Here is an 11,810-nt window from a genome sequence, read left to right as displayed (position 1 = left end):
TGCTATTAAACAGCATGACCTTGACTTGGGAAGTGCTTACGTGGGGGATTTGGGGAGTCTGCTCGTGGCTGGTGGAGGAGGTGGTAATTCTCTCCTTGCTGGTTTTTTATGTGATGTCCCAAAAATTTTGCTACTGTCTGCCGGTAGAGATAGGATGCTGGTGTAGCTGGGTGTTTGCTCCTATATTTATGGATTTCATGAAAGTCAAAACACTGCCAGCACAAAAATCTGAGATGTTTTCTCCTCCGATCACCTGCAGCTTGATGTTGGTTCACTTCCAGGAGATCGAGAGAGGTTCGAGTCCTTCTGGGTGGGAGAGGGACTTGAACACAGATTTGCCATATCCTGGCAGAGCACGTTAACCAGTTTGGGTGGATTTTGACTGCAAAATGACAATCGCTACCGCTTCCTTTCCCTTCCCTCTCTGCTCAGCAGATGTGTCCTTTGGGACACTGAACAGATGCCAAAAAAACAAAAGATTTTTTTTTTTTTTTTTTTTTTTTTTAGGAATGCAGGAAACAATTAGTTTCAGACACCCCCCTCAAAAATAATATGAGTGGGTTTCTCAAAAGATTTCTGTTTCAAGTTTCAGATCAAGCTGGCACCATCTGGAGTTTACCTGCCACTATGTAATTAATTCATACCCTGATATGAAATATTTATATTTAATCAATAGCTCATAAAAAAATCTGTCTCCCCTTCTCCTTTTACATTGAGAGGATCTCGTGGCAAGGAATGTTGTTGCACTTCCAGGCCAGGAGTATGGCGACATCTGAGTTTTATTTCAAATAATCACTGTTCCCCTTTGTAACTTAGGGGATGGGGGAGGAGGTAGAATGAAGACTATGGAGAAGGCAACACCTAACATGCCTTTCCCGACCTTAAAGACTGTTGTGATACACTTCTGTGTATCATTTGGGCTTGGGGTGTTGGGAGTGTCTCTTCCAAGCCCCAGATTTTTGCGGGCTGTGGCGTCGGTGACCTTCCTGTGCCAGTTCATGGTGCCTTCCTTGGCTCCTGCCTGTCTGAGAGGGGCCGGGGCATGGGGGATTCATGCCGAGGCTGGTTTTGGGGCTGTTCTTTGAAAATCTTAAAGCGATCTTAGATACTTCTTAAAAATTTTATTTCTGTGAACTCATTAAATGTCCCTGGAACTGGATGTTTAATACACAAAGTGGTGAGTTTATGCATTCCTGTGTAAGCGTCTCCTATGTCTGCTGCTCTAATTGGTTTTGGGGGTTTGGGTGGGGGTTTTTTCCCTAATATTTTGAAATAATCCAGTGATTTACACATTTTTGGGACTAGTCCAGTTTTCCAGTCTCGTGTTTCTGTGGCCAGTGATAGGGATGGTGAATCAGGATTGATTTAGCACTGGCAGCTCTTTGTTAAGAGAGACCATTCACAGGCTCTATGCAGCAAAATTAAAAGAAAAGAGACAAACAATTTTCAAATAAAAGTATGCCTGTTAGCAACATGAATCCTAAAGTTCCTGGTGGTGACGTATAGAATTGACGCTCCGGGTTTCTTGTTGCGCGCTGTGGATTTTAGGCTCGGAGGAAACCCTGCGTTTTTGTTACCTTCAGTCTGGGACCACAATTTTATGCGCATAAATCGTGCTAGATTGTACAAGGTCCCCAAAGACTTCTCTCTTCTACCATCAGGCAGCGTGGAAGATGTGTGCCCGGCAAATACGCCTCAAGCCTGACCTGGAGGGAACACATCTGTGGGTGGATGCACAGCCCAAACTTCCCACCTCCTTGGTACCCTGTCCCTCAGCTGAGGCTGTTGGCAAAGTTGATAACGAATCCTGGTGATGGGGTTGACTTTGTCTTTTTTGGGTGCAGGAGAGACCATTTTGGTGATGTGACAGTTAAAACCCCCCCGTGATATTTTTTCAGAGCTTGGCTTATGTCAGAAATAATCAGCTATCTCGTTCATTTCTTCATATATTTGAAGATATTTTTCCAGCCAGTATTTTATGTATGATGCTGTACTTCACAGGGAGCAGTATGAAAGTATGGCCCCATGGCCTGCTCCCTTGACCTGCTGGCCACGTTTCTTTTCATGCAGCCCAGGATGTGGACGCCTTCCTAAATCCTCATCCAGCCAGTTCTTGGGCCATGAAGTTCAATGGGACTTTTGAATGGGCCAGAGGAGATGCTGCTCCTACTTGGAGATCTGTTGTGTGAAATTGCATGGTCTGTGTCTTGCAAGCGTAAGCTCATCTTTGTGGTTGTTTATGGATTTTTTAAAAATCTGCATAATCATGGGCTTTGTGTTCTTTGACTGCAGCTGTATCAGGAGAGCCTGAATGTTTAATGGAGTATTGAATAGCGCGTAACTTTTCCATGTATGAACGTGCAGAAGGTGTTTTGGATGGATTGGTTGGTTTGTTTCTCAAACTTCCTGTGTCTGAAATATTTTATATATGTTGTGTGGGTTTTAGGTAATGAATACTTTATGCTTGCCCCTGAGATATGTGGTAGTGGTTAAAACTCAATTAAGTGGTGATTATGCAGTGATTATGCTAAATGATGAATATTTCATTTATTTGCTTTGAAATAGGAAATAAAATATATTATTGCCATGCTGGTTTTATTTCAAAAGACTTTGTCTAGATTAGCACATTCAAAATCTGTTCGGTGTCCTAAATTTATTCTGCTGGAAGAATGCAAATATTTCTTTGAGGACTTTTTTGAAAGGGATTTTGTCGTTTTGCTTTATCAGGATGCTTCTGGCACCTTTTTATAAAGACTTTTTTGCCTTGTCACCTTCAGATGCAGACACCAAAGTCGTATTCTGTTCACACGATTTATTAGTTCAGCTCTTGCTAATTGCATGTTGAAAAATATATGTGACTGCAAGACTGAAATAAGTAGTCTGGGTGAGACAAGAGTCCATCCCTGGGCTGGTGGCAGGTACTGTGTCAGGAAAGGCCATGAGCCTGCCCACCGTCTGAACTCCATTCTCCTCATCCTTCTCCAACAGATGGACCACTCGGATCAGAGACATTAGGGTGTAGCTTCCTTTGTATTTCATTGAGTTACTGTTTTGGCTCTGTCTTCCATCAATTTCTCTAGCCCCTCTTTGAATCTGTCTGCTTTTACAAGCTCCTGCAGCGGCCGATTTCAGATTTTGTCTGTCTGCTGCGTAAAGAAGTGCTTTTTAAACTAATTTCCTGCCAGGAGAGGGGGCGTTCATTGAAACTAATGTTACAGGGCTTGGAGAATAATAGTTCTGTATTCAGCCTCATTCAGCTGTGCATTCAACCTTGCTCTTGCCCATCACTCAGGCATCTGTTTTCCAAATTGAAGGCTCCCAAACCTTTTAGACCCTTCTTGAAAGGCAGCTGCTCCATCTCATTACTCATGATGGTTGCCCTTCCCTGTACTTCTGACTCCTAGCCACAAGCACTTACTGGAAAGTGGAAATAAGGACTTGGAAGTGCACTTTAAATTCCAAAGAGGGAAATTGGTCAGTAGTATCTGCTGAACATTTGGGATTGCTCTCCTATGTGCAGAAAAAGAGCTCAAACTGATCTTTAAAATAAAGCTGATTTTCATTTCTAAGCTTTTAAGGAGCTGTAATAAAATAACTCTGGTTTAAGTTGGATTCCAGTGGTGTTAGTGCCTTTTAGTTGTAACTTACTCTGCATGGGGTTATTAGTGGAGTAAAGGACTTTTCAAGAGGGAGAGCTAAAGACCGTGAAACCTGCCTTGAAAAGTACGTATCGTCTCCTGCCTCGTGAAGCTTCATTGGTTTTGGTAGGACTGGCTGGGAGGGAAATTAGTAGGTGTTCACTTCCTATGCCACTGGGAAAGAGAGAAAATCTTCTAGCCTAAGCTTCAAAACTCAGTGCCGAGAGGCTCGCTCGAGTGTGCTGCTGGAAGAGAGGGACAGATTTTAGCCCCGAGGACTGTGGCTAAGCCCAGCTGTCAGAAGACGGTCGGAATACGCTTCGGCAGCAAATGCTCGGCTGCCTTCTGGAGCCACAGCATCAGAAAGAAGACTCTTTATCGTCATGACTGACTCGGGAGAGCTGTACTGCATAAATGGAAGTGTTTATCGTGTAATTTCTAGTTCACACCGTTATTTAGGAGTAAGTGTTGTTTTGTACAAGTCCTACAAGGAGAGGCTGAGGGAACTGGGCATGTTTAGTTTGGAGAAGAGGAGGCTGAGACCTCCTTGCCCTCTACAACCCCCTGAAAGGAGGGTGTGGAGAGGTGGACTGAAGTTGGGGCAGGGGAGGTTTAGATTGGATATTAGGAAGAATGACGTTGCTGAGAGGGTGGTCAGGCCCTGGAACGGCCTGCCAAGGGAGGTGGTGGAGTCACCATCCCTGGAGGTATTTAAGAAACATGTAGACATGGCTCTTCAGGGCATGATCTAGTGCCTGAGAGTGTTGGGTTGTGTCTGTTTGTGGGGTTGGCTTTGGTTTTTTTCTTTTTGTCATTGGACTCTATTTCAAAGGTCCCTTCCAACCTTGAAGATTCTGTATGACTGTGCCACACTTACGACTGCACTGCCCCAGGGTCTTCCAGTGGTGTACCAAGCCACAGGACTAACATCTGTCTTACAGTGTTCATGCCTCCCGGGAGAGAAGGCTGTGCCATGGAACTCTTGGTTTGGTTGGGTGTGTTGGTTTTGGTTTTTTTATGTGCATATTGCTGTGCACTTCTATTAGAAGACGCCAAGTCAGAGACATGGAAGGAGAAGCAGTGGTATTTGTGAGGGTTTCTTTCTGTCGTCTTTCACTAAGACTTGAGATATCTTAGAGTTTAGACTTGGGCTGCTTTCACAGAGGAAGTTTGTCTACCCTTGCTTTCTCAAAGATGAGCTAAGATGATCTGCTAGGGAGCCTCGTGCCAGGTAGGTGAAGATGCTGACCTAGAGTCAACTGGGCAAAGATCACCCAGTTAGGTAATCTTCCAAATAAGAGGCCCAGACCATGGAAAGTTTCTTGAGCTCAGTTTTGTATTGCATGAAACTCTGTTGTTGAGAGTGGAGAGAGAAAGTGTGGAGTTGTTGTTTTTTGGGTTTTTTTGGTTTGTGGATTATGGTGGTGGGTTTCTATTTTTGAATAGCCTGTGTTATCGAGGGAATGCACTCTGATACTCGGCACCTGTTGTATTTCCTGGAGCACTGGTGCCTTTATGGTCCATCACCTAGATCTCTGTTAGTGCTGGAGTTGAATTGAGAGGTGGCAAAGGCACCTATGCCAAGACATAGTCTGCAGGATGAAGAAGGACCTCAAAGCTGTTGGGGTCTCTTAATTGTGCTCTGCCCTCGAAACTGCAGGCAATTTAACCACTTGTGGATGTCCGTGGCAGGTCAGAGATGACTGGAATAGCCTCAAAGGGCATTTTGCTGCCCACTTTGCCTTCTTCACCTAACCCTATCACCACGGTGCTACCACTGTGGTCACGGTGGTGAGATGCAGGTGGAACTGAAAATCATCTGCAGATTGTTGCATTTCACATCCGTGTCACTTTTACCCCATTTCAGTATTGCTATAAAGAAATAAAATCGATCCTTTTGAGCCTTAATTTTGTTGTCTGGGCACAAACTGCTGGAGGAAGAATTGGATTATGTGCTTTGAGCTGTGTTGTATCAAACAGTCAGATTACACAGTTGGGTTGTAGGAGTGTATCTTCTAGGCTTTTACAAGTGTATCTTACATCAGATATTGTAAAACAGAATTCAGCTGCTCGGAATCTTACATTATGAGTCGCTGTTTTTTTAAATGAGGTCCAGCTGTGGGCCTATAGAGAACACTATAGAGATATTTCTTTTTCATAAATCATGCCCATGATTGTAATGTTCCTTGTGGAAAAAACACGTGAAATTGGGTGCTGTTTGCTCAGGGACGTGCTGCTTCTCATTTTTTTCCTGTTCTTTTAAATTCAGATACATGCAGTCTTGTTTCACTGCAGGTCCCTGTAGACTTTGGTTTACAAGTCTACAGTCTTACTTTTGGTTTACAGTCCTTTTGCTGACGTGTGGCTAGGCATGGGGTTTTTTTTGAGAAGGGCTGTTTTTAAGTATCAGGAACATCTGATACTTAAAGTAAGAGACCTGTAGTTTCTGTGTTGCGTAAATTAAAAAATAATTTATTGCCATGCTTTAGACCTGAACTAGTTGAATGAAACGTGAAACTCAAGCACAGAAATCCAGGTTTTATATTCCTCTGAGGCTTTGGACCATGGATACTTACTCTTTTTCTTTGTGATGAATTGGGAATAGTACTATACCACCAATCCTCTACTTCCTTCCAAAGCCTTTTCAAAATAATTCTACAAATGAGATTGGGGGGGGGGGGAAACCCCAATCACTCTTTCTGTATGAACGGTGATAGTGGTGACATGTTGAGAGGTAGATTCCAGATAAAAATATTTGTAGGCTTGCAAGGCTGATGCACTGACTGTGGATAATTGGTATTTGTTGATGCTACATTTCAAGGAGGACTTTCAGAAACACAGGGACGTGACCAGTAACGTTTAGTTCAAATGTAGTATCCGAAAAGAAACTGGTGCGACGTTCCTTGATACTCCTGATGTTCCCTTGATTTTCCTGATGCTGCAAGGGGTTCTTGCTTTGCTGCTGCTTGGATGAAAGTGTAAATAGGGTAGACTTTTTGGATAAGCTTTGTCTTATTGTCCCAGTTCTTTTTTCCTAAATCCACCTTCATCTTCAAATGAATCTGTGAGGTTCTTGATAAGCCTCCTCCTTTCCCACTGTTCGTTTTCCCTTCAGTCCATATGGATTTCTCCTTAGACCTCGGGGCAGACACACTGTGCCTGCACAGTCCTATCACACGCCGTTGCTTGCTTTTCTGCCCTGAACTCATAACAAAATATCCTAAATGATTATAAAAGCTTTAGCACCAGCTTCGTTTCATTTTAATAGACCAATAAAAGCAACCAGTGTGGAAGCTGCTGGCTCCAGCGCTCCTGCATAAGCCATTAGCAAAACAGCATTACTGGCTCTTGACAAAGAAAAACAGCAGTCACAAATCCAAGAATTTGCTCCGAAATGAAGTCGACCAAGCGCCAGTGAATCCAGAGAACCGCTCTTACGCGTGCTGGCTGCTGTGAGCTCTTTGTTTGAGGTTGAGAAGTTGGCACTTTCTCATAATTAGTTTTATATTCTGGCTTTTTTTTTTTTCTTTGTCTCCTGTAAATATCCTTTGCAGCGTTTCCAGCAGTGCTGGCAACTGCCAAAGTGCCCAAGGAGCTTTTCCAGTTAACCTGGGTGCATGGAGACCTGACAGGTTTTGTGTTTTATGCATGAGACTGGCTCATCTGGCTGCCTCTTATGGTCTACCCCTGCAATAGTAGCAGCTCGTGTGTTTGCAGCATTGTAACCCCCACACCAGGTACGATGGGTTGGCTTTGAAGAGCAGGAGTTTCCCCATAAGGCCAAAGGAGCCCCAAGATGTACCTGCTGCAAGGCCCATGGTTACCTTGCTGGTTGTGGGGAGGTGGGAGAGGAAGCCCATCTCGTGGGATTCAGCACATGGAGCCTTCTGTACTGAGCAACAGCAAAAAAAATCCTGGGAGCCCTCTATTTCATAGAATCATAGAACTGTCTGGGTTGGTTGGAAGGGACCTTAAAGATCATCTTGTCCAACCGTCAACCCAACTGACAAAAATAGACACCCACACAACAAACAAGGAGGATCGCAGCCCATTCCAGTGTTTGACAACCCTTCTGGAGAAGAAATTTTTCCTAATATCCATCCTAAACCTCCCCTGGTGCAACTTGAGGCCGTTTCCTCTTGTCCCATCGCCTGTTCCTTGGGAGAAGAGACCGACCCCCCCTGGCTACACCCTCCTTTCAGGGAGTTGGAGAGAGCCAGAAGGTCTCCCCTCAGCCTCCTTTTCTCCAGGCTCAACACTCCCAGCTCCCTCAGAAGTTCTCCAAACCCTTCTCCTTGTGCTCCAGACCCCTCACCAGCTCCGTTGCCCTTCTCTGGACCCGCTCCAGCCCCTCAATGGCTTTTTTGTGGTGAGGGCCCCAAACTGGACCCAGCCCTCAAGGTGGGGCCTCAAAAGTGCCCAGTACAGGGGGATGGTCACCTCCCAATTCCTACTCACCACGCTGTTTTACTTTTTAAAAATTTTACTTAAGGTTTGTTAAATGTACCTTGAAGGGTGCATATACAGTCTGTCTATTGTGTATTTCAAAGTATACAGAAACTGTAAAACTACCTCATCAAATATAAATTAGTACCATCTGCTTATATATTCCCCCCTAGTGTTTTGCTGTGTTTAAGAAAGAAAAGCACTGCTCAAGCTCTGGTACCTACGTGGGCAGTGCTCTGGGTTCAGCTGCTTGCTGGGGTGGTTGCACCCTGATAAAACTCTTCTTTGGAAGACCTCAGCTCTGCCAACACCCTTTTTTTGGATCATTTGTGGTTAGGCTTTGCCTGAGGTGATACATGGTTCTGAGAGATTTGGTTCCCCTCTTCCCTGGTCCTTCGTTCTTCCTTCATTTTCCTTGTTTCAAGCTGAAAAAACCCCACCCTTTTAATTTTTCTTGCTGAATTTAAAGATGTCACAGTGAGTCTTTTCCAGTAAAAGCTTTCAGCATCTCCAAACTCTCTTAAGACATTTCCTGAGTATGAGCATTCCCAAAAATGGCTGGTCAGCTGGAGCAATTAAAAAATACGGTACCTGCTAGAACAAGCCAGATGCTGGAAGAGAGAGGTAGGTGACCTCGGGGGAGTGAGAGGATAGGAGAGAGGATGAAATTATCCCGAAACAGAGCTTGGGAAAATAATTTCCCTCTACTGTGTGTTATGTTCTCGTTTAGGTAGTTGTGCATTAGGTGCAAATAAGGGAACTGAGACTTCTTTCTGTGCCCCTATAACCTGGAATTCACAATCTGGTGTCCTGGTCCCATGTGCTTTCTCCTTACTTCTTTTGTCTGGCCTTTGTACTTGAGGTGTACAAATGTTCCTTCTGTTGTTTCCAGTCTCTTGATGTCAGTTCTGGTTTAAAGGTGATGTTTCTAACCTATTAAGAATGCCATTACTCTGGTATCTAGGCTTTTTAAATTGCATTTTTTGTAGACATGATCTGAAATAAGAGAAGAATTTCCAAATTATCATCCTTAGACTCTCAGTCCATTTTCTTTTTGGTAAGCTCTGCCATTTAGTTGTGAGTCTCAGGTTGGTGATCTTCCTTTCCCACTCTGCCACGATCAGCAGCTATAATCAAGGGGTTATGATTACTTTAATGAATGAACATGGAGCTTTGTAGCCTGATGGTTGCAGACAAAAAAGTTTGACACTTCATTCTCTCTGACTTGAGTTATAAAAAAGTCAACATGAAAACATAGCATATAAAGAATTCCAACAGCATCCCACTGCAAAACCCCACTGATTTTTGTTTCGAAATGAAGAGTTTCTCCAGTTGATGTTTCATTTCCATTCTTTTTATTTAAATGAACATTGTACTGTTCCCAAGAGCTGTCCATGTGGATGGAAGAAGTCATTGAGTAAGCTTGCAGTTGTAGTCATTCTGGCTGTGGGGTTTTGGCTTTTCCTTTACAAAACACTTTGTTAACATGAGGCCATGATCAAGCAGCTTTGTGATATAGGGAGTTTCCCCCCCCCCCCCAATACTAAAAGGAAAGCATAGTCAGACCTTTAGTTGTATTTCCTGGTAGTTTAGGGGCAAGCCCTGAAGTCACCGAAAGCTTCTGGCTGGGCCAGGCTGGAATTGTGAAGAATGTCCTCTAGTGTGAAGGTTTCCAAACTGGCACACGAGTACCACTGATGGCACGTGAGACACAGGGTCTGTTCGTACCGGTGTGACACCAGCTAAGTTCTCCTTCAGAAACCTCCGTGGTCGGTGGGTTGTTGGAGCTCAGCGATGACCAGGGTCTTGTTTCACCCCTTCCATGCGTCACCTTCGTGTTGCTGGGATGCCAGGCGTGCCATTTCTCTGTTTGTGGAGATGTTTCCTCTCTTTTCCTTCTTTGTCTCATTTTACCTAGTTCTGTGACTGTTTTGTGGCACAGGCAAGCGCTTACATGGTTAGCAGCTCTAATATTAAATATATAAGCTGAATAAAATGACTCCTACAGTCTAATTTCTTTCTTTGGTGAGAAAATGAATTGTTTCAGCTAACCAGTATGTTCTTGGAGAAGTGTGCACTGAATGGATCCTGTCTGAGAGTGCTGAGTAGCAGCCACATCTGCTTCCAACCATGGAGGCCTGGTCTTTTAGCACTGGGGACAATATCACAGAATCACAGAATCTTAGTGGTTGGAAGGGACCTCTGAGATCATCGAGTCCAACCACATGTCTATACGTTTCTTAAATCCCTCCAGGGATGGTGCCTCCACCACCTCCCTGGGCAGGCTGTTCCAGGGCCTGACCACTCTCTCAGTAAAGTAGTTCTTTCTAATATCTAATCTAAACCTCCCCTGCCCCAACTTCAGACCATTTCCTCTGGTCTTGTTGTTCGTCCTTTGGGAGAAGAGGCCAACACCTGCCTCTCTGCACCCTCCTTTCAGGTAGTTGTAGAGGGCAATGAGGTCTCCCCTCAGCCTCCTCTTCTCCAAACTAAACATGCCCAGTTCCCTCAGCCTCTCCTCATAGGACTTGTTCTCCAGGCCCCTCACCAGCTTGGTGGCTCTCCTCTGGACACGCTCCAGCACTTCAATGTCTATATATATATATATCTATATAGCCTATAGGTCTTCATCTGGCTGGATACGTGCCTGCGTGCCTTGATATATGCATTGTCCCATGATGACCTACTGTGCACAAGTGTCTTCTGTCACGAGAGCAGACATGCATGCGGGGAGCAAGCTGTGGCCAGCCAGAACAATTATTTCACCATGGATAACGAGTTCGGCTGTATCACTGCTGTCTCTGTAGACACGAGAGGGTATCCCATGTTTATACCAGAATATAACCAGTTTATACCAGAATTCTTCTCAAAGCAATGGACAGTGATGTCTATTGAGAACTGGCTGATGGTAGAGCTCAGAGGGTTGTGATGTGTGGTGCAGAGTCCAGTTGGAGACCTGTAACTGGTGGTGTTCTCCAGGGGTCAGCACTAGGACCAGTCCCATTCAACGTATTCACCAATGACCTGGATGAGGGGACCCTCGGCACGTTTGCTGATGTCACGAAGCTGGGAGGGGTGGCTGACACCCCGGAAGGCTGTGCCACCAGCCAGTGACACCTGGACAGGCTGGAGAATTGGGCGGAGAGGAACCTAATGAAGTTCAACAAGAGCAAGTGTAAGGTCCTGCACCTGGGGAGGAATAACCCCCTGCCCCAGAACAGGTTGGGGGTTGATCTGCCTTTAATATGGCTTGGCTTGGCTTTGTTAAACAGCATCAAGGGAGCAGGAAAGACCTAAGACACCCTCTATGAGCAGGATGAGGTTAGGGAGAGCCAAAAAGCCTGAGGAGCAGACTGAGCTGCCTCCAGCAGGCTCTCCATGGCTCTCACCATTGCAGAAGAGTCCCCCAGATCCACCTGGCTGCTCTTCTCCACCTTGGGCTGAGGGTAGGAGCACTGTGGTGGCGTTGCCGTTGGTGCTACCTCCCCTTAGATGCTCAGGTTGGTCACCTTTGATTTACACACATCCTGTGTGTTACCTGCCGAGAGGCAGGGGGCTGTGTGTGAAGCTATTCTTTGCAGCTGGTTTTCAACCCAACCAACCCATTTCCTTCCCCATCTCAATCACCTTCAGCAGGTAGTTTAGCTGATGGTACAGAGAGATCCAAACCACAGTCTCTGATCTGTTGAGTGTTGGATTGAGCCTTTGCTTTCGCAAGGAGGGATA

Source organism: Calidris pugnax, unplaced genomic scaffold (assembly GCF_001431845.1).
Source record: "Calidris pugnax isolate Ruff unplaced genomic scaffold, ASM143184v1 scaffold71, whole genome shotgun sequence".
Taxonomy (NCBI): Eukaryota; Metazoa; Chordata; class Aves; order Charadriiformes; family Scolopacidae; genus Calidris; species Calidris pugnax.
Note: the sequence above shows the minus strand (reverse complement) of the source record.